Below are 27,951 nucleotides of genomic sequence, written 5' to 3' on the forward strand. Positions count from 1 at the left end.
CTAAAGCACACCTTGGAAAAAGTAAATTGACTCATGTACAGCTATTGGTTTATGTAGGCATTTTGTCTACAAGGCAGGGTCAGGGGAGGGATCTACGAAAACTGCCTAAGGAATTATTGATATTATAGCTAGTAAAGAAAGCATAAAGCAGGCATGGGGAAAAGGATATTTTATCTGTGTATCTATGCCTAGGAAGCAAATACATTTAACCATATCAAAGTTAAGTGTGCATCAGGCATGATGAAATATTATGGCATAGATGCCTCTGATGCAACAGTAGACAGAGGTATTAAATAGTAAATACTTTGAGCAGGTCTAAAAAAGGAGCTAGACTGTTAAAAGCATTCTTATCAGATGTTATTTACATACACCAGTAAGACTACATGTACACACACACACACACACACACAAACACACAGACACATTTTTGTGTGTTTCCTTGTGCCAAAATAAAAATGTCTGGCTTTCTCTAAATAACAATCTTGAAACAGGTTTTTATAATACCACAATGTAATCAATATATTAACTGATGCATTTCTAATATGGTTGGTCAAATACAGACTGAAATTTAGCCCAGAGCAAAACGACAAAATGGCCATAATTACTTTCAAGACAATTATAAGACTGAAGAAATCAAGCAATTATAGAATCTATGCTCTAAAATTGTCTTTTTTTTTAGTAAAAAGAACAAACAAAACCAAACTATTCAGCTCATAACAATCTGATGCATTTGACTCCTGGTGAGTTCAGACCCCGTGGTTGCTATTTCAAACCTCATTTCTTTTTGACCTCAAATAATAAAGTTGAAGTCAGCCAGTTTCCATTCAGCCTTGTTGCATTGTCTGCCAGTTTATAAGGCTTTATGTTTGCATCAAAAATGTTATAGGAGGAAAACCACAAAGAAACCACAAATCTGGGGAATTTTCCGTTTTATACAGATTTCAAAATTGTTACAAAAGTTGCCAACCGCTGGACATACTTGATAGCAGAAAATAACCCAAACACTGAAAATCTCTGTCACGATTTTGTTAACTCCTTATAATAAGAAACTGCTGTGCTGGGCAACTGGTTCCTCCCTCCCTCCCTCTCTCCCTCCCTTCCTTCCTTTTCCTTCTTTTTTTTTCTTTCCTTCCTTCCTTCTCTTCCTTTCTCTCCCTCCCTTCTCTCTATCCATCTGGCACCTCTTCTAGTTCCTTCTGTGTGCCAGGCTCTCTTAAGCTTCTCAAGTTTAGCAGGAAAAGACAGCCCTAAAGAAACATTAAAGTGTATCATTCCCGAGCCTGGGTTTCGGCACAGTGTGGCAGCTGTCATTACCAGAACTGGCTCCTTACTTAGACAAAGTGGGCAGCTCCTAAGCAGCATGGTAGGAAGATGTCACAAAACCATGCTTCACTTTATATTCCACAATCAAACTGCCTGTCATGGAAGCACCTTGCCGCCAGAGAAGGGAAGATACATCTAAATTAGAGCCATTGCTATGTAGCCATTAAGACTCAGCTCAGGAATCATCTTTCATGGAGCATTTTTCTTACTTGCTCTCCTGTTCCATCACCATTCTTGTTTAGTCTGACTCTCTTTCTTCCCATAGCACCTGTGCTTACCTCTAACAGCATTTCCTTCAGTGCTGCAATCATCTGCTAAGAGAGATATCTCCCTTTTAGATGATGAGAGCCTTCAGGGCAGGGACTTTGCCTTTCATTTCAGTCCCCAACACCTAACAAAAATATCGGCACACAGTGAGTGCTCAAGGAATACCTGGTGAATGAATTCATTAGAAAATATATTCTCCAGTTGAGAATCACTAACAAAACCATTCAACAAATATTACAGAGTGTGTACTATGTTCTAAGCACGAGGCACAGACATATAGCAGAAATAAAGAGCCACGTCCTTGTAGAACTATACTCCAAGAGAAGACACCAATATCAAAGAAAGGACAAATAAACTATGATAATAGCAATGAATAAATAAAGGGAATAATCAAATAAAGAATGATTGGGGGAGGGCTCTTTTAGATTATGATGTCTTCTCTGAGGAGGTGACATTTGAGCTGAGACCCTGAAATGGAGCAGGACCCTGTGGGGCAGGGCTCCTGGGCACAAAAGCCTTTCTGTGTCCCCCATGTCTTGATTACAGGAAATAGGCTTCATTCAGCCTTCATGACCTTCTGTGAGTTCCAACGTGCAAGTTTAAACAGTTGCTAATCAGTGAAGGAAGGGGATGCAGAGACAAGGGAGGAACAGTTAGGAAACAATAGTGCAGCCTTGGGGCAGGGTCCTGGTTCCCCCTCAAGCGATACACACAACAATATCTTTGAGCTGTTTTACAGATACTGAAACCCCCACCAGGTGGGAGAAGTTAAAGGTATGCAGTTCACAAGCACGCAGACTCCAGACCGGTTGGAACCAGAAGGTTGATGATGCTGACTCCCACTTGCCTCACCATCAACCAGTCAGAAGAATGTCCAGGAGCTGATCACGCCCTCTTTGAACCATTACTATAAAACTCCTCACTGCCCCCTCCAGGTCGGGACACACAGCTTTGAGGACATTAGTCGACTGTGGCCCCCTTTGCCTGGCGAAGCAATAAAGTTATTCTTTTCTACTTCACCTAAAACTTGTCTCCGAGATTTAATTTGGTGTCGGGGTACAGAGACTGGATTCGGCTTCAACCTGAAGGACGAGACGGAGCTAGTCAAGTGAACAGAAAGCTGAAAATGGTCCAGGCAGAAGAGACAGTCAGGATAATGATGAATAACATCTTGAAGTGTTGCAGGCATCGAAAAATGTCTATTGTGCCTGGAGCACTGCGAATTAGGGAAGAATAATAAGAGATGAGATTTATAGGAAGTGCCAGATTATCCAGGGCTTTTAAACCAAAGCTAGAAGTTGGGATTTTATTCTATAAGCAATGGTAAGCCTTTGTAAGGTTTTAAGCAGGAGAGTAATATAAGCCATTATATATTTTAGATAGATAACGCCTTCATCAGTGATGTAGAAAATAGATTGGGGGGTAACAAGAGAGGAAGCAGGGTAAACAATTAGACAGGAATGAGATTCAAAACATTTAATAACTTCTATAGCCTTTGACACCTATCAGTCAGAAAAGTCACCAACAAATAAGGACAGACACTGGCCAATAGGCCATGATATCTGAAGAGAAGCAGAATAGTTGGCTAACCTTGTAGGATGTAGTGAGAGAGAATTTTGGCATGAACTAGGTGGGTAGTGTAAGCATGAAGTGTAGTGAATTGAGACAAAATATATCTAGAAGGTATAACTGAAAGGACATTCAGATAGATGGGATGTAAAGGATCCTTAGACAAGGGAGGGATCTTTGGTCAATCAAATTGAAAGGTCTGGCCTGAGCAATCAGTAGTATGAATATCTATTCCATTTTAATGAAGAACAGTCCAAAGTTCTGTTTTGGACCTGATAAATTTAGATGTCTTTATGCCATTTCAAATGAATATGTTAAGTAAGTGGCTGGGCTTCCACACTTGAGCTGAGGGTAGTGGCCAAGGCTGGAAATGTACATTTAAGAGTAATCAGTATTTAGTCAAGCTTCTGGATGAGACCAGCTCAAGAGAGAGTATAGGAAATAAGCTCAGAGAAAATAAACCAATGAAGATAAGTAGAAGGAATGCTTTGCGCGCAGGAATGCAGCAAGAGAAAGCACCCCGGTTAAACTTCATCCGTCTCCTAACTTTGCCAGAGTTTGGTCCTGCCGGAATACCTGCTTAAAAACGTACCCCAAGCTCTTCATTCACCTTGGCACCTTCCAGATTGGCTGCCCACTTTCTTCCAGATCTAAGAATACATCCATAAACTCATCAATATACTGTATTACTGAAATATGTGGGCATGCCAAAGATTTTATATTTGTTTATTTAACTCTAGATGTTTTTACTTTACAGACAAAATAGATGCTGGATCATAAGCTTAAAGCATGTACTTGACCATGATGCTTTGGCTATTTCAATTTTTCATGAAACTCACAAATGAAGACCACGGTTAATAGGTCCTTCTGAATATGAGACATATCTGTAATTCAAAATATTTCAACTAATTGGCCTTCTTTTTACCTTCACAATTCATACATCTATGAACAGAGACCTTCAAAAAGGTAACTGTAATGCCCCAACAAAGGTAGGAGAGATCATACTTCTAACAAATACCCTATCTCAAGATCAACTGTTTGATTTAGTTATTAGCCACATTCTATTCCCTTCTATCATATAACTGAGATGTGCTATTTTACTACATTCTACGTTCATGTTAAGGCTGCATTTATTGGTCCAGTCCACAAATGTTTATTATGGTTTCATTTATACTCAAAGGACGACTGCAGAGTGTTTAGGAGTCTATACTATACTATTAGGAGTCTATACTATTCCCTAGTCTGGAATATCAGCATTGTCACTTAACTAGTTTAACTCTGGGCAAGTTACATAAGTTCTCTCTGCTTTGGATCATTCATTTGTAAAATTGGTATAACAATAGCGTCTGAGGACAAGTATAATTTAAGATACTTTAAGCACTTAAAAAAGTATCTGGCACATGTTAGGCTCTTAATGTTATATATTGCTACGATTTTAATTATTATTATTTAGATGTGCTTGAGTATCTTATATTAAGTGCTAGGTACGGATACATTTCTGAAAAAAGACAATCCTGCACTGAAGATATTTTCAGGCTGGCTGGGGAAATGCATGAATGATACAGATTTTCAAAATAATGTGTACTTTTGTAGGAGTCCAAATCTTGGAATATTCACTCTAAATATAGAAAAGTGGTTTAATGATGAAAGCTGACAGGAAATGATTACTATAAAAAGCAGCATTTACTTCTCATCTGTTTATAATGAAACATCAAAATTTCGATAAAAATAAGAGTTTCTCCAGATAATTTTCACCGGAATTTCGAGAAATCATGTGAACAGAATCATTTCAATTCTTTAAGAGCTCCGTCTTCCTGTTTCAGGGTTTTGCTAATTTAATGGTCTACACTTTAAGCAAAAATAAGGGTCATATATTCCTCGTGGGGACAAGATATTCTAGTAAATTCCAGAAAAATCAATATCTAGGAAACAAAGTAGGGATACTGCAAAGTCCTTATGGATTCTCATTCATCTGTTTATTTTTCTCTTATTCAGACTTACCCTAAAGTGAGAGGTAAACTTTTCAGGGATCGAAAAAAAAAACCAAACATGTATATACATACATACATACATACATATTTATTCTCTCTCTCCCTCTCTGTATATGTACATACATACACATATACATTTGTAGAACTATATGCTTCTACATGTCTTTCCTACTGACCACACTGCATTGTGATTACCTGAGTTTCCTGTATTGAAAACAAGTGAAAGTAAATGTTTGGTTGCTGACAAAGGGTTAGTCATTTAACTGAGCTGGCCTCAGCAGATGCCAGTTTTATGATGATGGACTTATACTCTACTTTATGCATCAGGAATAGGCTACGAAATTGCATATAAATCAAATATCCATTTAAAAGTTGTGTTTTTAATAGGCCCTCTGATAAATACCTCATGCTTTTTTCGTTTATCTTTGAAAATTTGAATTTTGTAACTTGGATTTTTTTAATGCAAGATAAGTCTTTTATTTAACAACAAATCCAGTGGTTTTCTAGGATGGAAAAATCTGAAAAAGAGTAGGAACGGAAAAGGGAAATAGAAAGTCTGAGATAAGAAATAAGCTGAGTCAATAAAAACTGATACTGAGGGCAAACCCTACATATATGGACCTTTTCAATGCCTTATTTCCTTTGCATCTGCCTGCACTATTTACATTTGGATACAATTTAAATCATTTCAGGCAGTCTTTTTTCTTTTAGATTTTCCTTTTTCTGAAAGAACAAACATATCTTTTTGAAGAAAGCTCATCGAGTAGCCATAGTTATCCTGTAACTAGAAACAATTGCCTGTTTATGGACCATATAAATGTGTTATCAGTGAATCAGCAGATATGTCAGAAATATTGTTTATAAACAGATGAGTTCAAACAACAAAATCACATGGAACACATCTTAGAGGTGTGTCATTACCATTGTGAATGTATATACATATTCACAATAGACTCTAGGGGGACATTACCATTTTTCAGAGATGCATTTGCTAATCGTTATTTAGACTTTGCTTAAGTATGGGGAAACATGTACTGCTATTTGAAATTAACTGAAGTAACAGTATATGCCCAAAAAGTTTCTTCGTAAACCAATTTTTTCTAATGTAAATATCACATATGAATAGTCAATTCAGATATTTGCTGGGACACATGAGTGACTTAACTATGAGACTTAGGTAGGGTTGGGTATGTATGTAGGTAGTGGTTCATGCCGTAAAATGTATTTCTTGTTATGACATCAAAGATGTTAAAAACATGGCCAAGTTTTCAGTGAAATAAAGGTTTTGTGAGTTTTGCTTTAATTAATTGGAAAGGCAGCTACACAGCTTCTCTCATTTGAGCAGGACTTCTTTAGTCTACTGAGCTTAAGAAAGGGTTGATCATTCTGAAGGTTGTGAATTTTCCTAAATCCTTCATGGTATGGGTAAGATACATTTGTACCATCCGTAAGTGTGTAAATTACTACATAAACTATGAGTAACAACAATAATTTGTATAACATTTCATGCTTTGGCAGTCTTTGTTCAGAAAACATTAAACTGGATGAGACATGGGTCAAACTCAAGCTTACAGACAACGCATCTGGATAGAAGTATCTTTATTTCACAGAAATTATGATACCTTCTTTGGAGACATAGTATTCTCATTCTATTAATGAAAATAAACAATATCTAAGATGAAGTCAGTCTCTTTTCCAGTTTAATTAAAGGGATGTTTGATTTTAATGCTTCATTGAATTTACTTTGTCCCTAACCAAATATGCAATCATAATTAAATGAACTGTAGGCAATGTTGCAGATTCCAAATCCTCTTCTTCCCACACTTCAGGGAATGAATGCGCTACAGAACATTAATATATAAGGCTAAATAATCACTTTCTTCACCAAAAAGTGACGTATTATTTAAAAATATGATGCAAAAAATTGAGAATTCATTGACGGTGAGAACGTATTGCATATACAATATAAATTTAGTTATATTCATTTTTTTGTATCAAATAAAGCCTGATATATGAAATAAAACACACTAGTTTTTGTTTTGTTTTGTTTTTGCTTTTGTTTTTAAGCTACTCTAAGAGTAATGATGTCAACAAAAGATTTTTTACTAATTAATTTTATTCCTGGTCCATTTCATATCACGCTATCAAGTTAATTTTTAGAGGCATTACAGGGATTCTTTGTCTAGTGGTGTCTGCATGTGGCTGACCAGAACATATGAAAGAGTATGTGTAAAGTACAGAGTGGGGAATGGAATCTGAATATTTGAAGATTTCTCCCCAGGTTCGTCTGATGATGTTCCAGACTTGGCAAGTTTTTTTTACATTTATTTCACTAACAACCTGCTCCCCAGGGACACTGACTTTGCATAACATGGAGACATCTAAATATTAATCACCGTGATCTTCCAATGAATAACACTGATCTAGTGTTAATTTAATATACGGTGATCAATTCATTCTAAGGAATTCAGAATTAGAGTGTATGTACTGAAATAAAAACAAATGGAGTTTCATGAAAGATTTCACAAACAAAAAAGAGTAGTGTGTGGGTGATGGGAAGCTTTTTAAATCAAGAGAGTTACTATAAGAAAACTCATTTTGAAGACATGGATATATAAGTACTTAAGATGTGAGTACTGGGTTAAAATCACTGTTGGATATGTAGGCATGTGAGAATCATCATTATGTTACTGGACAATAGTGGTCATATATGGCCACTGAGTCTGTGATATATAGCACAGACTTTCCAGTTGCTCATTATCAGTAGAAATACAGTGCAGGGCTTTAAGGCACAGGGGCTGAGCTGCCCATGCAGAATGAAGAAGGGTCCTACTCCAACCTCCTGAGGGCTTAGCACAGGCCCGATTCATCCAAAACACACAGTGCTGAAGAGGACGAGTCTGTGTACAGTTTGGGCAAGCGGGAGATTTTCCGGTTCCAGTAGGACTGCCAACAACATTTCCAAAGGCCTGCTTCTATGCCCAAATCCTGCTAGCGCTACAATCTTAATGGCAACTACAACTTCCAGTAGGCCATACAGAGTCATGTTGACTCCTCCCTCTCTTCATTTCAGTCAGTCAATCTATCAGTAATTCTTTTTTTTTTTTTTTTTTTTTTGCGGTACACGGGCCTCTCACTGTTGTGGCCTCTCCCATTGCGGAGCACAGGCTCCGGACGCGCAGACTCAGCAGCCATGGCTCACGGTCCCAGCCGCTCCGCGGCATGTGGGATCCTCCCGGACCAGGGCACGAACCCGTGTCCCCTGCATCGGCAGGGGGACTCTCAACCACTACGCCACCAGGGAAGCCCACTTTGTTTTTATTCATACCGCTTTTTATCATCTGACTTGCTTTGTGTTTTACTTATTTCTTTATTTTTCGGTTCCTCTCAACAAACTAAAAGCTCCATGCGATCAGGAATTTTTATATACAGGATATTGTGTGTGCAGTGTGTGTGTATGTTTGCATATGTGAGTGTATTGACTCTTTATCCCTGGCCCCTGGATAGCAGTGATGGCACTTGCATAAGCCTTATTATGTTTCACCTTGAATATTATAAATTTGAGATAACATGTCTACGTTAACCAGATTGTAAATCCCTTGAGGTCATGGGTGTCATATCTGGAACTATAACTTTACCTAAGATTAAAGAAATGTAGTGTTTTACCCAAATTCTCAGCAGAGCTAAGAAGGGGATTTCATGTCTGTCTACTCTGCTTTTATACTTTTGACTCAGAAGATTTTACACTTCACACTATCCCTCCAGCACCTAGTACAATGCTTTGTACACAGTAGAAAAAGACATTAATATTTCTTGATTTATTGCTTCCTATGTAATCTTTTGGTTCAGAGAAACAAATGACTTCCTTAGTTCTGGATTGAATTGTTTGAGCATAACAGCTAAAATCGATGTGTGTATACACAGTGTCCAGAGATATTCAAGTTGATGGGATCATTTTCCCTGCTCTGGCTGCCACCATGAGATCGTCACATTGCTGCTGACTAATTCTTATTGCAAGAGACAGTACGAGAGAGAAAGAAAAAAGCTTCCAATGCTTTATTTCTCTGCTACATGCCCAGAAGGATGCTAAACATAGTAAAGGACACTAAAGAGGGAAATAATTGGGTTTGAAACTAATTACCAGGGAAATGCTGACATGAATTCAACACTGAACTCACTTTATGCAGAACTGTTTAGATCAAAATATTGTAAATGTATGTCATATTTTAGAAATCGGCTATTAATAACAAGTTATAAGAAATTATTTTGTTAAATAATTTTTAAAAGTTTAACGATAGATTGCTAATTGTACGTGGTCATAGTTAGGAGGAATATTCAGATTGAAAAAAATGCTGTGACAGTTTTCCATACATTTTACTTTTAATAAATGTCTTAACTTTTTTTTATAAAAATGCCTTAACTTTTTTAAAGTTAGAGTGTATTCACTGTGCTAAGGGAAGATGGGATCTGTGTTTGTGTGGAACACAATCTTTGGATGGAGATCCAAAGATTTAAAGGCATGGTCCTTAGCCTGTTTTTTATCAGCTGAGCATCTTGAGAAACAATTGAGTTTATGCTACACATTTTAATATAGAACCATATTAAACAGTTCTATATTTTAATATGGAACTATTAATCTAGAATAATATCTGCCAATAATAATCACTGATAAATATTTTTCTTAAAAATAAACAAATTATGCCCTTTCATGCTTAACATAATGCTACTATTCTACGCTGAAGTTATAGTTCTTACATATTCAATAGAATACTTGGCTATTATAAGTACACTAGGCATTCAGTAGTGGCATAATGATAATAATAATAACAATACTTAGCTTCATTATGTTATTATCTTTATTAAGTGACTTGCTCAAGAACATATAGTCAGTAAATATGAGAGCTAGGACAGGCACCCACAGAATCTCAAATCCAAATTCAGTTCTCTCTCATTTTACCAGATTATACTGCCAAAAGTAGCTTTCTATGAGGTCTTGATGAACTATTCTAAACTTAGAGAGATGCATATTTGATAATTCAGGCTAATTCATGTAAAAGAATGAAAAAGATACATTTGTAGGGTCCTAATACATTCACTGTCTTATGATTTTCATTTGTTAAAGAAATGGTAGGAATATCTGGTTCGATTTATGCGTATCTCCTGCCGTTCTTGATGAAGAGAAAAGATTATTTTTTAAAAAATTACAGTTATGAAACCAAAGTCACTGAGCCATTTGTAATACTGAATAAGAGTCTAACATTTCTAGAATGCAGTACTATTAGAAGCTAGTGAAGAAGTGAAGAGAGTCCCTTAATAGGAGTTGAGTCACTGTGTAATAATATATTTGCAAAAAAAAAAAAAAAAAAAAAAAAGGCCTCCTCTGCTATTTCCCAGCAGGTGACTAAATGTTTTTCCTTGATAGACAACACCTCACCTTACTTCCTGCAGTACTGCTAAATGCTCAGGATCTACGCACACAGCACACACTAACACCCCTACTAAGAACCTGTAGAGCACATGCTTCAGTTGTTAACCAAATATTGCTGCTGTTTGGACTACTGAGCTTTTGAATCTAGAAGACTCAGACATTTTTCAAAGGTTGTGCCTGTCATTCTTTACTACTTTTCTGATTGTGTAACACAGAATATATGTACAAAAAATAATGTCCTGAAAACCATTGTGACAGAGACAGGGCCACATGTTCAACAACCCCCATTTCCCTTTCTGTCTGGGCAGGGAGCTGGATATATTATTCAACCTCCCCTGAAGTTAGATGGGGCCATATGACTGAGTGCCAATGAAATGTAAGCAAAAATGAAATATAATTCAGATCTGGTGCTTAAATTCCCTGAATACGCCATTCATTCATCTTCTCTTCTTTCATTTTCCCTCCGCTCCCCTTTCCTCCTTCCTCTGCTCTTGCTCTCTCCCTTCAAGGGAAGTCTATGGGACACTTAGGCATGGCAGAACCTATGTCCTTGAATGACCTGGAACAGAGCGCTTGTGAAACTTGCTCTGGACTATAACATGAGTAAGTAAGAAACGCTTGTTGTGTTAATCCAGTAAAATTTGGGGGTCATTCACTACACCAGTTATCCAACTCTGACTTACTCTAGAATGATGGTTTCTCTTTTATAGAAAACCTTACCAGTACTGAAAATAATAAGCCACAAAGTTAATTATTTTTCTACTATATTAAAACATGGGGCTTCCCTGGTGGCGCAGTGGTTGAGAGTCCACCTGCTGATGCAGGGGACACGGGTTCGTGCCCTGGTCCGGGAAGATCCCACATGCCGCAGAGTGGCTTGGCCCGTGAGCCATGGCCGCTGGGCCTGTGCTCCGCAACGGGAGAGGCCACAACAGTGAGAGGCCCACGTACCGCAAAACAAAACAAAACAAAACAAACAAACAAAAAACATGGTTTCACGTATCGGATAAAATTCAATATGTTCTACGATTTCCCTTAGCCACTTATGTTTGGTCTTTATGTAATTTAAGGACCAAATCTCCTATTTTGACAAATATGGAACAGTGCACAAAATCAAGAATGAAGAAGCACTTTCTGCTATGTGTGTGTATGTGTGTGTACACATTATAATATATAAATATACACAAATTTAGTTTAGTTAACAAAGTTTCTGTGAAAGCACAATTATTTAGCTTGAAATATCTGCTCGGTGATTGAAGATGGGCCATGGGTATCGTGAGAGTTCATCATTAATAGGTGCTCTTCTCATGTGTCCTTTAACCCAGGGAGCAATAATAGTTTCTCCTGGTAACGCCTGCAAAGCATGTGGTTTGGTTGCTACACACACACATCCATCCTATAGTGATCAGCTCAGTGGTAGCTCCATTAGGAAATTAAAATGGGGTGCTGATGAAACTGAGGGATGCAATGCTCCAGCCTTTTCCTTGTGCTTGTGGGGACCACCTGCAGTTCCACAAAACAAGTGCAGGCTTTGGACAGGTGCTGTTTGAATGCAGGCTCATTACAATTTAAGCTCCTTAGAGGCAAAGCTCAAGAAGCCCTGGAAGACCAGCACAGCAGGTGTTCTGGTGCCACCTCCAGAGAGCTCTGAGGCCTCCATCGTCAGGGACTCAGAATCAGGACCACTAGAATGACTGTCATAAGGGACAGGATAGGAGGGTTAACGGGCATTGAATTATAGCTTATCTAGTTAAGGTGTTATAATGAATTTGAGTTTCAATCTTAAAAATGCTTTCTTCATAACTCCTTTAAGTTGGTAATCTTACTGAAGCCATGATGGGTATGTGGTTGCCATCCATAACTTCAAAATGTACTTACTCCTTTTGCTATGAAATCAGTGCCCAGCAATTTTGCCTAAGTTAGCAAGGACATTTCTACACCTGCTAGCCTCTAAACTGACCACAGTATTTTAAGATTTTCTAATAATATTTGTTGCATGTTTTAAGCTTAATCAAAGAGGCTTGTACCTTCTACAGACCACTTGATACGAAAAGTAACTACAACATTTATCTGAAGTTACACAGTAGCAGAGGAAAGGAGAGGGTTCAGAATCTCTGATTTCTATTACTAAATTCTACTTCTCAGGTGGTTTATATTTTCAGCGTTTTTTGTTTGTTATATTTGTTTCTTTGTTTGTTTTTTCCACGCCCTCTTTGTCCTACAGGTATATTCCATTTGCTCCTCTAACTCCACTCTTTCCATTCTGTATCCTGCTCTAGTCCTGGGAGGTTGACCTAGAGGGGCCCCATTGTTGCTATTCCTAGCCTCTGGCTTTCTGTTACTCAACCACTAGAGGCCGCTGGCGAGAACAGAGGGAGGGACACTCTCCAGGGACTGGCTGTATCCCTCCAAGAAATGCTGGAGCTCCTGGGAATTTCCTCTCTCCGCACAGCTCTTTCTGTCTCTGGGTTCCAGTACCCACTCCTTCCCCTCATGCCTTCAGGTGGTAACACTTTACTACCTTTTGGTCCCTATTCCTCTCCTTTGCGAATAGTTGCTTTATTACATTCCCATCAAATCCTGATGGGTGTGAGGTGCTAATGACATATGCACACTACTATATCTAAAATAGATAACCAACAAGGACCTACTGTATAGCACAGGGAACTCTACCCAATATCCTGTAGTAACCTAAATGGGAAAATAATTTGTAAAAGAATAGATACACGTATATGTATAACTGAACCACGTCGCTGTACACCTGAAACTAACATAACATTGTTAATCAACTATGCTCCTATATAGAATAAAAATTGAAAAAAGAAGAAGAAAAAAACATCCTGATGGGATCATGCCATTTGTTTGCCTCTGAGACACTGCCAGGTCAACCATCTAATTTGATGTTTATGTCAATTTTATAAAAGATTTGCCCCATTTTAAAATAGAAGTATTTGATACATAGAAAAAGAAAATGATTTGCCCAAGGTCACAAAGCTAGTCAGTGGTTGGAATTCAGTAAGTTTGACTATTATTACAATGTTTCTTCTACACTCCTGCAATGCCTCCATTTACTACAATTATTTAATCATGTTAACCACATTCTACTGCATAAACGTTGAACTAGTTATCGCCTTCTATTATATTTTTCAAGTAAAGATCAGGCATTGAAAGAGAGCTCTTTTAAATGAAAATCACTGATGCAAATCTTTTATGGTAATGTGGATGTTAAATCACAGTAATTTTTAAAAGAGTGAATGTTTTATAATGGCATAATTAACAATCATAGGAGATCACAACATGAATCTCTTCAAAATCTTTAATATTAAAAGTTTAGTATACCAGGCATTCACAAACATTGTTTGTGATGGGAAAATAATCTGCCCAATAATTTGGTCATGAATTTTGAATGAACATTTGACCCATCTTCAGAGGATGGAAGATTGGATACAGCCAGTCCTTGTGTGAAAAATCATTAGGGTTTGAACAGTACCATGTTCAATTACAAAACAAAACAACAAACTTGGCTAGGTGTACCAAGTGATCTGAAATGAACCAAAAAAAAATTATTCCATTTAATATCGTAGTACAGGTTTTGTGGGTTTTCTTATGTCATTCATCATTCATCAAGAGGTATTAAGAAATTTGTTATTATTCCTTCTAGCAGCAGATGTTCTGTGAATGGAGAGAGATGGCACACGTTTTCTAAGGTCAACTCTGTCACTATGACAGTGATATTTGGCAACCCAGCCAAATGTCTGATAAATGAATGTAGGGGGTATTTCCTTTCCTATATTACAGATCCATCTAATGTGTCAACATTAAAATAAATGTTAAGTAAAGCGAAGTATTAGGAGAGGGAACATCCCACCCTGACAGCTTTTTGCTATTTCTGCTCTGTGACAAAACTGAGTTGATATGTGATCTTCTCTGATTTACAAAGCCCTTGCATTCCACCTTGTAATGGCTGCAGTGGTGTTGAGCTGCCTTGAGATGATTTACTGCAATTTGTCACTTTTTGAAACTGTTCCAAAATAGTCTGCTGACATGTACTAAAGAGCTTTCAATGAAATCTGAAATGGTTCATTTGTTATGTCAACTGGAAACATTAAGTGATATCTGAAAATCACTTTAAGATTTATCAAAGTGATTTAAAATATCCTTTAATGACAATTTGGTATATCACAAAAGCAATATTGTTATGAAAAGGATGAGAAAATCTTTTCATCACATCTTAGAAGTATTTATATTATGTTCTGATTATAACTGCACCACTTTACCACTTGGGAAATCTATCACTTTAAAGATATTCTGAAAGTTTAACAAGCAACTTCTTAACAAATAATTGTAAGTGGAAATGGATTACTATGATTTGCCTAATTTAATATCATTGAAAATCATAGGCCTGATAGCTTACATTCCAGAACATATTACTAATGTAGTTTAAAGATGTAGCTCACATTCTGTGTTTCCTTAAGAATCTAAGCATGTGTTGCTATGCAACATATCTATGCTGGCCACTATGAATCGTTTTCCAATTTACTGAACACACGACTTAAGTAAACCACATAATTTATGTGCCTGTTAGTAGAGATTTCTCAAAGTTCTCTTTGAGACCACTGTCTCTGGAAAAACGAGACCAAGAGAGTAGGTGACAAGCTGCATACAGAGAATTTCCTATGATTATTGCTCATGATAATATTCCTTTGGAAAAAGGGTATACTAAATGTCTTTAGGTTTAGAAAATAAGTGTTTTATTAAGTTAGAATATGTAATCATCAAGAATACCTTTGCATTAGTCAACAGTACCTGGTCATCAAAACACTTTCATTTCTAAGCTAAATATAAGTAAAATAAGAATGAAATAAGAATGAAAATTTAACTCTTTCCCCCAAATTGGCTGCTGGAGCAATAATAATAGGAATCTGGCTTAGAGTAGACCTCAGGAGGAAATAAAGTAGAGAGAGATGTGTTTTCATGTCTCAGCTAGGTTGTGATGATTTAGCTATTTGGTTTGAGTGAGTACAATAAAATAGAAGTGAGTTCTAGTCAAATAATGGGACTATGCCCATGTGCTCCTTCCTTGTTCTAGTTTATAGGATGTTCTGGTACCTGTGATTTCTCTTGGTGAACAAGCACTTAACGATAGATCCCAGCAACAATCAAGGAAAGGTAATGAATGTAGGCATGCATCACTAACCAATGCAACTCAAGGAAAAGCACCCTAAGGATATCCTGCTCTGAGATCAGCACAGAGAATAAGGTGACAGGGCTTGATACCACCCTCACCTAACTCGCTCTTATGAGTGCTCCGTTGTATCAGACCATGAATGTGGCTTAAAGAGGTGGTTTTAAAATGTGGGTTTTTTTTTTGGGGGGGGGGTACACGGGCCTCTCACCGTTGTGGCCTCTCCCGTTGCGGAGCACAGGCTCCAGACGCGCAGGCTCAGCAGCCATGGCTCACGGGCCCAGCTGCTCTGCGGCATGTGGGATCTTCCCGGACCGGGGCACGAACCCGCATCCCCTGCATTGGCAGGCGGACTCTCAACCACTGTGCCACCAGGGAAGCCCTAAAATGCGGCTGGTGGCAATTTCCACCAGTCATAATTCATCAAGCCGAACAGAAGTGACCCAGAACCTCATGCCTGCTGAATCCTGTGATTGAGATTATTTATTCTGTTGTCGCTATATGAGACCACTGCTGTGCATGGCCAAAAGCAAATTTGTTAATTTTCCTTTTATTTAATTCCATTGTCAAGTTCAATTATATATTTGGTTGTAGTAAGTCAGTGTTTCTCAAAGTATGATTTATGGGCCAGCTACATGAGAATTACCCAGGGTATTGTTTTAAGTGCAATATTTGGAGCCCTAGACCCATCAAATTAGAACCTATAGGGTGACGCTCAGGAGTCTGCATTTTTAATAAGAACCCCAGGTGATTCTTATGCATGCTGAAATCTGAGCATCACTGTAATAAGACATTTTCCTTTGATAAGGGTTTATAGTCACAACGAACAGATCTTCACAAGTAATTTATTCTAGAGCTCAAAGGGACCTTGGGGATCACCTCATTCAGCATCCACATGATTAAATAAAGATGTGTTTGAAATTCCAAAAATATTTGGTTATTTGAATGAGAAGCCAGCTTTACACACTATTTCTGACCTAGTAAAAGTATCAATAATAAGTACCATTCACAAGAGACTGAAAATACACTTGGCACGTAGTATGGCATATTTACTATTAAAAATGATCCTCAGACAGGAGGGTGATTTAGGAAGCATAATTTATAAACTGGTGGACATTTCTACTACTCTGGTCACTTACTCCAGGCAGTTTTTAGGGCAAAAACAACTAAACAACTGAACATTCTATTGTGATAATAGGGTCATTCAAAAAATATTCTGACTTAGGGGTTTTTTTGGTATGTTTTTGATTGATTTTTAAAAATTGATAGATTTTGAAATTCTTGAACCCAATGTATATGAAAAGATATATATTTAATTACTATCAACTGGAATGTTAAACTAGTACACAGTGAGTTTGAGATTAGACCTTCTCAACAGGGATGATCCTTATTTTCTGTCATTTGACTCTATAAATTTCAATCCTAGTTCCCCATCCAGGAGGTACTTTTAGACTATTATTTATAGGTATCTGGAAACTTGAATAATGATAAATGACCCAATATATCAATTGGAAAAATTATTCTTTAGAGTAATCACTGTCACTTTGGAACTTCCTTTGTTTATTTATTTTGTAGTAGAAAAGAGCCTGCTGGGGGTATGAAACTGTTATCAATCTCTTTTTAGTATGAGGTCCTTATTTGTCATGTGCCATGAATTTTGATATTGAAGGTTCTACTCACTCTCTCCTTCTTGTACCAGTATTGGAAAGCTATGGTCTGAGGATAATATCCATCACATGGCCAGATTTTGCACTGCCTACAAGCTAAGCATGTTTTTTTCTTTTTTTGTTTTTTTAAAAATTTTAGTTAACATGTTTTAAATGGTTGCAAATAATCAAAGGGATCTGTTTTGCCATGTGAAAACTGTATGTAATTCAAATTTTAGTGCCCATAAATGAAGTTTTATTGGAACATCATCATGTTCATTTGCTTATCTATTGTCTAGGTCTGCTTTTATGCTACAACCACAGAGCTGAGCAGGAGCTTACACCAGAGACCATATATCCCACAAAGTCTAAAATATTTACTATCTGTCTCCTTACAGAAAAAGTTTATAGACTCCTCTTTTTTTTTTTCTTTTTTTTTTTTTTTTTTTTGCTGTACGTGGGCCTCTCACTGTTGTGGCCTCTCCCGTTGAGGAGCACAGGCTCCAGTTGCGCAGGCTCAGCGGCCATGGCTCACGGGCCCAGCCGCTCCACGGCATGTGGGATCCTCCTGGACCGGGGCATGAACCTGTGTCCCCTGCATCGGAAGGCGGACTCTCAACCACTGCGCCACCAGGGAAGCCCTATAGACTCCTCTTTTAAAGTAGTGGTTTTCAAAGTGTATTCCTTGGACCAGCAGCATAAGCATCACAAGGAAATCCGTTGTTAGAAATTCAGGCCCCATCCCAGACACGCTGAATCAGAAATAGTGGAAGGAAGGTGGGTATGGGCAGATGGACTCAGCAATCTGTGCATTTATAAAGTTTCTAGTTGATTCTGAGGCATACTATAGTTTGAACCACTATCACTCAGGGATGGTTTCAAGGATGCAATAAGCAAAAATCATTTAAAATTATAAGTTAATATACATAAGAGTTACGATTCATTTAGCTCTTATGTTGCATTTGCAAGGAAAACATACAAAAATATAGAAGAAAATGATAAGCACTGGTAAACACTCTTCGTTGCCAGAGAAATCGCAGTGGGTAGAGAAAAAAATTGCCTATCTTACTTTAGGGGTTACTTCGATTTTAACAGGCTTTATGAAATTACCTCAGAGTAGCTTTGATAAATCGGAAAAATGAGACAGCAACCTTTCTAGTAGCTGAATCTCAGTGGTACTTAAAGGGCTTATCATTTGGTTTATAAAGAAGAAAATATAATATGCTTCAATTATTTACATGTGAAGTTAAAGAACCCAACCTGAAATTATATGTGGAAATCAAATTGACTTCAATAGAAGAGAGGGGAAAGAACACAGCTTCTTTTTGCAAAAGAACCTGGTCCTGATGTCCTGTCATTTGAAGCACACGTCCCATGAACACCAAGTGCTCACCCCCATATGGCTGGCATTTTTTGCATCCACTATTGAAGAAGAGACTGCTTGGTCCCAATCTGAACTGAAACTGTTGCGACAGATGAGGATGAAAGGAGGCATGAAGACTAATCATTTAAAAAAATATATAAGAAAATAATCCAGTCTAAGTGAGGCTATTGCTTTGGAAAGCATGCTAAAGAAAACTCTTGAATGGCTCTTAATATTCCACTCTAAGGAAATGAATGTCTCAATGCACCATTCCATCCTCATTCAGTGATGTTTATTTTAGGATATTAATGAATATTTAATTTCAGTTCTATTTACTAGTACAATAAAACCAGAGGTGATAAAAATAAGAAAATGATATGTTTACTAAAGCTAGAACAAAATACTGCAGTTAAAAACGGCGACTGTCATTGAGGGGTGTGCTCTTAGTAGACTAGCGAACACTGCCTACGGAGAAGCCAATAAGCAAATGAGACACCAGGTTTAGTGTTCCAAAGAGCATTGTAAAGTTATATTAGAGGCTTCATGTCAGTTACAGAAGGATGGTTTCAACTGGAGTAGTTAGGAGCTCAGCTTCTGCAGGCTGTTTAGGTTGGAGTCCCAGCACTGCCCATTCCTATCTGGGTAACGATTGGCAAGGTCCAAAACCAGCCTCCGTCTCAGTTTTCTAGGCAGTGAAGAGGATAACACTATCTACCTCATAGAGATACTGTGAGGATGAGATATGTATATAAAGCCCTTAGCCCACGTTTGACACACAGTGACCATTCAAGAGTGTTAGCTACTGTTACTGTCATTGTTAAGTGTTGATCACTTATTTGCAAGGCAGTGGTAGTAAGAAGCAAGGAGAGATATGCCGTGAAAGATTATTTAGTTTGCCAACAAACTCAGAGCTCTCTCATTAATCAGATCACTAGAATTGCTCTCTGGATCAGCTTTGAAACAATTTAGAGGTCCCCTTCCACAGAAGCTGTTTTGGCAACCAGTACGTGGTGACTCCAGAGAGAAAACTCATAGCTATCCATGGCAATCAGCTTTGGCAACAACATTCATCAAATACTGAAGTCATCCAGGTAAAAAAAAAATCCAGGCTCTATCCCAATCCAAGTGGATGATAACAACTTTCACATTTATACGAGAAGAAAAGTTCTCAGATACTTTGCTAAAATTTGCAAACGGGAACATGCTCAGTGAAAGCATGAGCCCTTAGGCCTACTCTTGACCTTAGGCCTTGACCTGTAAATTCCAAATCTGTTTCCACCTTGGGGTGAGTGACACCTGGATGCTGCCTCTGCCCTGCTGTGCTGTTCTGTCCTAAGGGTGTGTTGCTGTGGCAGCTCTAATGCCTGACCTCAGTCCACATGCACGACAGGGAATTTCTGTTTCAGAGTCTGAGGACATAAGGCTTACTCTAAAGAGTAAATACCGGCAAAACTTTATACACAGGTAGGCCGCCATACACGAAGACCTATTTTATAGACACCGTGGTAACACGTTGCTTCGAACTAGTTTTGCTGTCCATCACCAGAGCAATTGCCACTTAATCCCCATATTCAAGGCTCCATTGAGCGACAGATCCAGACAGTCCCTTGTTTTTGGAAAACATAAAAAGGTTGCTTTCTATTATACCTAAGCAGAAATTATTGTGACCACAGATACGTCCTATCATCTATTTCTTATCATCAGAGGGTACAGCTGGTGTTTTAAGGAATGCACACGAGAAAACCCAGGAGGACCATTCCATACCTTCCTAGAGTCCTAACACACACATCAAATATTTACTACAGATATATACTTGGTGCTAGGCTAGGTTTGGGGGCTACAGTGGTATAGGAGATAAGCTGGTTTCTCATGTATCAGAGCTTAATCATCTAATTAAAACATATTTTATATTAAAACAAACACTGGCAGATATGCTACAGCTTGAAATGGACATTTTGAATGTGTGTTTCCGATAAAAGAAGGAAGCCCAGTTAAATTCTCCCTGGCAAACCTGTTCATGCCCTTTTGCCATGGGGATATTTTAGTGGAAAAAACTGAAAAGCAGAAATTTACTGAGTTAGACGTACCTGCTAATACATTTTGAAAACAAGATCACACGTAACTACATTTTAAATGTCACCACCAGGCTAATCCTTCACCTCTACACACCCATTATCACTCAACATTGCCTACTAAGTCAAAGACAATTACGCTCCTTTAGGTACCATAACTGCTCTAGTCTCCATTCCCATCATCCTCTTCAAATGTTTTACACTCTCTCGTACTTTCTTGGATCTCAATGAATTCTAGTCCTTCAGAGTCATGACTGCTTTGGAGTGTCCGGGGATTTTGAGCATCTCCTATGCTACTGCATCTCTACTTTCCTTTCCTCACCCCTGAACTTAGCAGCTCAAAAGCAGCTGATGATTCACACGCATTAACCTCCAAGGCTTTCTAGACCCCAGGACCTTGCCTGGCAGAGGTTTGAAGCCCCTGTTCCCGGGTGGGAGTGGCCACATGATGTACTGCCAAGGCCTGCAGGCAGGCTTCTAGGGAGGGGTGCAGAATGTCTCCCTAGTCAGTTGGGCTTAAACTTCATTCAGAAGAATTTGGGATCAAGGGGTAAACGTGCGTTTTATTTAAATGAGACAGCCTTCCAAAATGTGAGGGTCAAATATCAACTATCAAAATCTCTGAAAATATTCTCTATTTTTATTTTCCTTTGAGGAAACCATCCTGGAAGATTAATTTTAGAGGCTATTAGAGAATATATTTTAATGTAAAATGCTTTGGCTGTTGATGAGACAAGGTTTGTTTTTCAGTTCATCAGCAAGACGGCACTTTGATAGATCACAGATTGCTCAGTGCCTAAAGAGGCACACTGTGACAGTTTTCATCACAATGTGATATAAAGAGGCAGATGAAGCAGTACTTCAGATCACGCCAGGGCCCGTTTGGTGATGGCAGGCCCTGTGTCGCTAAGAATTAGGAGGGGCTGTCGCTAGCAACATGTTCATTGTTCTCTGATCCACCTGTGAGAGTAACTTCTTGATCCATCACGTAAGGACTGAATTTGCTTTGGATCTTATTGCTTACAAATAACTGAACGAACCAGAGGTAAAACAGCCAGCCAGAAGACGTCTTTAAAAGGAAATGTACCATGCAACTTTCTTTTCTGTCTTGATGACTTCGGCTGAGTCCTTCTATGTGATAACAATGGGTGTGAATGAAGAGTTGGTCACTGATTTACTCTTATACTCATTTGCATACACCAGTGAGTACCAACTAGTACCATGTCTAATCCTTTAGCCAAGCTTTCTGGCAAATCAGAGTCACGGCATCATCTACGAATATTTGATGATGTGAAGGTACATGTAAAGACAGCACCTCTGACTTCAAATTTCTCTTTATGATATGCTATTTAATCTTCATTTTAACATGCGTAACCCAGTAGTCTGTCCTATATATCTAGGGAAAATTGTGTCCCATTTCATCACTGAAAGTACATTCTAAAGTAAATATTGAGCACTTTCACTCATCGATTTGCTTTTAAATCTTAAGGGGAAACTATGATGTCCACATACTGGTTCTGGCAGACTGTAGAATCCTAAGGGGAGAGATGAATGCTAAAGACAAATATTCAAACAAATAATTCAGCAAAAAATAAAAAAAACGAAAGTTATCAACCAACTTCATCACTGGGTGGTGGTGGTAGGGATATAAATGATGCCAAATGAATGGCATAACTGCCATTTTCACCTTTCAAATATTTCTGTGGTACTATGGAGACTACTCCGAAAGAGACTGATTTCATTTGTCTCATCCTGGTTTCTTTTGGGCCTTGGACAAACAGGCCAACACTTATTTTCAAGGCTGACCTCATCTTTTCTGGCTGTTGAGGAGACTTTGCACTTCAGTTGATGAGGGCATAAGAGAAATGAACCAGATAAATTGCTTGATTAGAATCTCCATGAACCAGAACTGATGAGAGGGACACACATTTACTTGTGAATTAAGAACCAAACACATCTTTCTGGGGCCCAATGCTGACACGCAGATTTACATCCTCCCCTCAGTGTGCCGTTCACTAATTGTAAACCCTGCGTTATTTGGCATTGCAGAATTTTTCCACCACTATGCAGCACTGGAATACTGACCATGCTTTTCTTGCAAGCCACATGTTAGTCCACAGGTGGCATTCTGATTAGGGGAACCCTGGCCTTCCTCCTGCGCTTTTAAAAAGTATGAAGACGAGTCCCAAACCTGTAACTCAGCCAGTTTTGAAGTCAGCTTCTATGGCCACAATAAACTAACAACTAAATATAAATTTTCCTTAATTGATAGATGGGATGAACAAAAACAGACATAATTTTTTTTTTTTTAATAAAGATGAAGTGCAATTTAGCCAGAATGGAAGAAGCTTACATTCTTTGCACTATACACAGTGCAACAGGTCTGTGTGTGAGTGAGTGTATGTTAGTGTGAGTGTGTGTGCATATCTGTGTGGGGGTGAATGTATGTTTTAAGGTTGATAATGTGAGAAGTAACATTATTTTCTTCCCAAGTGTCACACAGCTGAGAACTAAAACTGCATATAAAAATTATCAAAATTTTAAAGTGTGAGATGTTAGTTTCTCAAAATGCTGTAAGGTAGAAAAATTAATATCAATTAATTTTGGCAGATTAATGTGATCTATTTAATTTATTAATGGTAAACAGTGGTATCAGAAGCACATTTAAAGATCTGTATTTTGTTAATATTAACAAAAGTGTCTAGGTCTCCACAAAACTCTTCTTTCTAATATAGAATGCATTTTCTAAATAGCTATCAGAGTTTTAATAACTTCTATAGCCAATTATCTTGCAAAAAATCAGGATTCATTTACTACTGTGTTCCGAAGTCAAAATTCAATAAAATTAGGGATAAAGAAGATAAAAATCTGTCTCCTCAGACCATACTCTCTCATGGAATTTTAAGGGACCAACAACTATTAGAAAACAAATTCTTATCTGATTTAAGTTGTTGACTATTGAGGCAGATAGTATTATTGTTCAGCAAATATACACTGCTTGCACTCCCATCCTCCCTGAAGGAGTATACTGCCCTGCCTCACTGATATTGAATTTAGGACATCATTTGCTTTTATCAATGGAATGTGTGTAGACATGACATAGACACATCTGAGTACAATTTTGGGAGCTTGATTTTACTGCTTGCACACTTGTCATGAGCCATAAGAAGAACATAATCCTGGTAGCTGCTGCTACATTAGACCATCAGAAAGACCCAAGACTGATCTTGAACTTGGAACAAATCTGTCACAATGGATCACTGACATGTCAATAATAACTAATATTTTTATTGTAATTAACTGAGATTGTTTGGAATTGGTTGTTACTGTCTGTCTGCTTGGGTTGCCATAACAAAATACCAAAGACTGGGTGGCTTAAACAGTATAAATTTACCTTCTCACATTTCTAGAGCCTGGAAAATGCAAGATCAAGTTTCCAGCATGGTTTGTTTCCTGCTGAGAAATATCTTTGTGGCTTGCAGATGACCATCTTTTTGCTGTATTCTTAAATGGTGAGAGAGAGAAAGCTAGCTCTCTGGTGTCCCTTTGTAAAAGGACAATTATCCTGTTGGATTGGACCTCTCCCCTTATGACCTCATTTAACCTTAATTACCTCTATAAAGGCCTTATCTCCACATTCAGTCACATTGGGTGCTGGGGCTTCCACTTATAAATTTTACAGGGACAGAATCATTCAAACCATAATAGTTACACAATATTATTACAGCATAACCTGAATCACATTAAAAGTTAAAAGCTTGTCCTAGGTCTTTGTATCAGTTTTCTTCTAAAACAGCAAAAATTAAACCAGAAAAATAAAAGGAGCATGCAGTATTCTTGTGTGGACAATCAAAACAACAAACCCACTCTGGTTTATGTGGCCAGTTCTGGTTTTATGCCATTTTTTAATATTTTATACCAATATAAAGAATTTTTGCCAGTAGAGAATATTTTGTATCAAATTCACTCCATTTGGATGCACATATTATATATTTTACTGTTGAAAAAAGACTGATCTCACTTTCTGTCTTGTGTGTGTATGTGTGTGTGGACCTTTGTAATAAGAGATTGTACAGATTTTTAAAAAAAGTCTTCCCTGTTGGGTACAGCCTGATGAATGGAGAAATGCAACAGGGTAATAGTCAAAAATCAAATAACCAGGGGCTTCCCTGGTGGTGCAGTGGTTGAGGGTCCGCCTGCCGATGCAGGGGACGTGGGTTCGTGTCCCGGTCCGGGAGGATCCCACATGCCGCGGAGCGGCTGGGCCCGTGAGCCATGGCCACTGAGCCTGCGCGTCCGGAGCCTGTGCTCCGCAACGGGAGAGGCCATAACAGTGAGAGGCCCGCGTACCGCAAAAAAATAAATCAAATAATGAGATCAAGAAACATAGGAATAATATCAGTTTATTAGTGTCTACTCTAAGATACACTGAGGGGTGTGTTTCTCTTTTGATTTTAGGAGTGGGTAATATATTGGCCTTTTTATTTTTAAATGTACAACAAATCTAGTAATTAGAGTGCTTTTTTAAAAAAAATATTGAAATTGTGTGTTTCCATTACATTGTCCTCTTTGTGCAGGGATTAGATCTCAGTATGATGAAGCACATCAGGCAGACATGTCATCTAAATAGGCACAGAAACCCTAAAATACAAGAGTTAAGGGGATACTCACACTTGTTGAATAAGGGTCAGGTGAAGGCAAAAGAAGGCCCACTGGAAGATAATGTTTTCAGAAATAATTCTGTGGCCCACCAAGGTGGTACATGTTGGCAGGCAGAATCATGAAATTGATTCATTTGACTGAGAAGTCAACCTGGAGTCATGGTCAGGATTGCTTCTCAGTGTAGGACCTTTCAGTATGATTGTGCATTTCTAGCCTGACACTCCAAGCTAAGGCAGTACTCTTAGGTCTGCATTCATCCTGAGAAGAAACCATCCTCTGTTTCACGTAAAGGTGTGATGTGAACCAATGGTGGCTCTGCATCCGTGGATAATCCCGGACAGGTATCAAAAGCCTGTTGTAAGGGCAAGAGGTTACACTGCAGTCCTGGTGATATCCCTTGCATATAGTTTGAAAACCACTAATTTATCTGAACAAGTATAACCTGAACTGATTCATTCAGAACCCTCTAAAATGTGGACATTTCCTTCCAGTACCATGATGCAGAAACTCAGTTCCCTGACCCTTGCCTTTTTCTTTGCTCTTGCTTCCACTTCCTTGAGTAAAGGTGTCAGGATGATCTCCTACCTCAGACCTTGTTACTTGGCTGTTCTTACTTTTCGAAACTCTAAAATAGCTTCCTTACAAATTGATGAGGGATGTGTTTCCAGCCTTAAATTTCTTTTTCTGAACTCGACAGAATTTTTCTAGCGTTCTTGTTTATTTACTCGTAAAATAGATATCCCTTTTACTTGAGGCACTATGAGAATCAAATACCTCATTTTGAAAGGTCTCTGAGAAAAGCAATCCTTCTTTCAGATATGCATATGTCCTAAAGTACTTTTGACAAACTATTATGGTTATATTCTCAAGCTTCTAGACTAGTTCCAAATAAAAAATACCTCCAGTCCATTTTTCTTGTCAAAATTCCATTCTCTACCTTCTGAGGTATTTACATTTATCTTCACATTTTTATGGTAAAGACCCCAGAATAGTTTTAAAGTGAGTAAATTTATGTCTGCCAGAAAGAAAACACTTACATAAGTATGTATTCATTAAGAAGCACCCAGAACTTAGAAATGAATTAAGCTTTGGAAAAATGGTTATAACCAACACATAACTGATTAGAGTAAGTTGTCTGTAGGAATAACCAAGAGATTAACAGTAAATGTACGGCTGAAGAGATCTGGGGTATGCATTTTAACAATTCCCAGTGGCTTGACATATTTCTGCTCACATCAAAATCCATTGCAGGTATTCCAGATGGGGTCACCTTTTACTTGGACTCCTTCCATCTTGTGACTCTATCTTGTCAACAATCTCAGTGTCTTTCTTCAGTTGATGGATCAGGAAGGAAATCAGAGGAAAAGCATACCTGATTCTTAACCTTTTTGTCTAGGAAATGTCATTCATCATTACCATTCATATTCCATTGGCGCAAATAAGTAACATAACTTCATCTAGAGGTAAAGGAGCTGGAAAATATATATCCCCTGCCCAGGCAGGTGCTTCTCAGGAACAACTCCACATTCACTCTCTGCCACATGTTGGTTAACCAAAGCCTCTCTGCATATTTTCTTATTTTTTGATGCGAATAAGTAGCAAAGATATTCATCTATTAACCTCTTCTCTATAAGAGCATAAAGAGTGGTCATAAGATATAATCGGAGATCTAACTCTTCCTTTTCATACGTAGGACACTTTTCCTTTTATTTATATTTAATTAGCTAAAGTGATCAGGAGATGAAGAGAGGATACTGCGGGGTTCTTATTTGGGCTCCAAGCCAGGTGGCTTAGCAGTAGAGATTTAATTTTTAAATCTAATTTTAATTAAAAGGGGAGGCTAGAGATGTAACCAAATTCAAGAAATGGAAATTAAAAAGTAAGATCAAATCCTGGGGGAGCACACCCTTAAAGATTCATGCAGGCTTCTGATTGAGAATATCAGCATTTCACATTATTCTCCCCATGTCTGTTGGTGATAAAGACACAGGGGTACACTGACATCTGTGGTAAAATTACAGGTACGTTTAAAATATGTTTAAGATAAAATGTATCTATACTTGTGTATCATACTACACTTTTATTTCTAAATGGCAAACTATGTAATGCATTCTATAACAGTAATGGTAACATTACTGCATAAGCTACACACATACATATATATCATAATTAGTTCAATTTTTCAATTTTCCTATACCTTCAGGAAACAGGACTCAGCTTATTAATTTATAGTAGAGTCTTAAAAGACATTTCATTTTGAGATTCTTGGTCTTGAATTCTAAAAGAGCAGCAAGATAACATAAGAAGGGACTCAGCATTGTCAAAGGAGGATATATGAAGGCCAGACTTTAGAAGATCTTCAACTACTTTCTTGTCAATATCTGAGCATCCAGTGCTACACTGGCCTTGGTCATTTTGCACGGAAAGTTGTCTAGTAGACAATGA

At 37.9% G+C, this 27,951-nt stretch overlaps 1 protein-coding gene across 4 annotated transcripts in view; it reads right to left on the reverse strand.

Moving 5' to 3' along the window:
* The window catches only part of PTPRD (protein tyrosine phosphatase receptor type D), a 1,574,709-nt gene that overhangs the window by 762,668 nt on the left and 784,090 nt on the right, over window positions 1-27,951 (reverse strand). The gene's annotated exons all lie outside the window — the stretch shown is intronic.

The sequence above is a fragment of the Leucopleurus acutus genome, assembly GCF_964270905.1.
Source record: "Leucopleurus acutus genome assembly, chromosome: 7".
Lineage (NCBI taxonomy): Eukaryota > Metazoa > Chordata > Mammalia > Artiodactyla > Delphinidae > Leucopleurus > Leucopleurus acutus.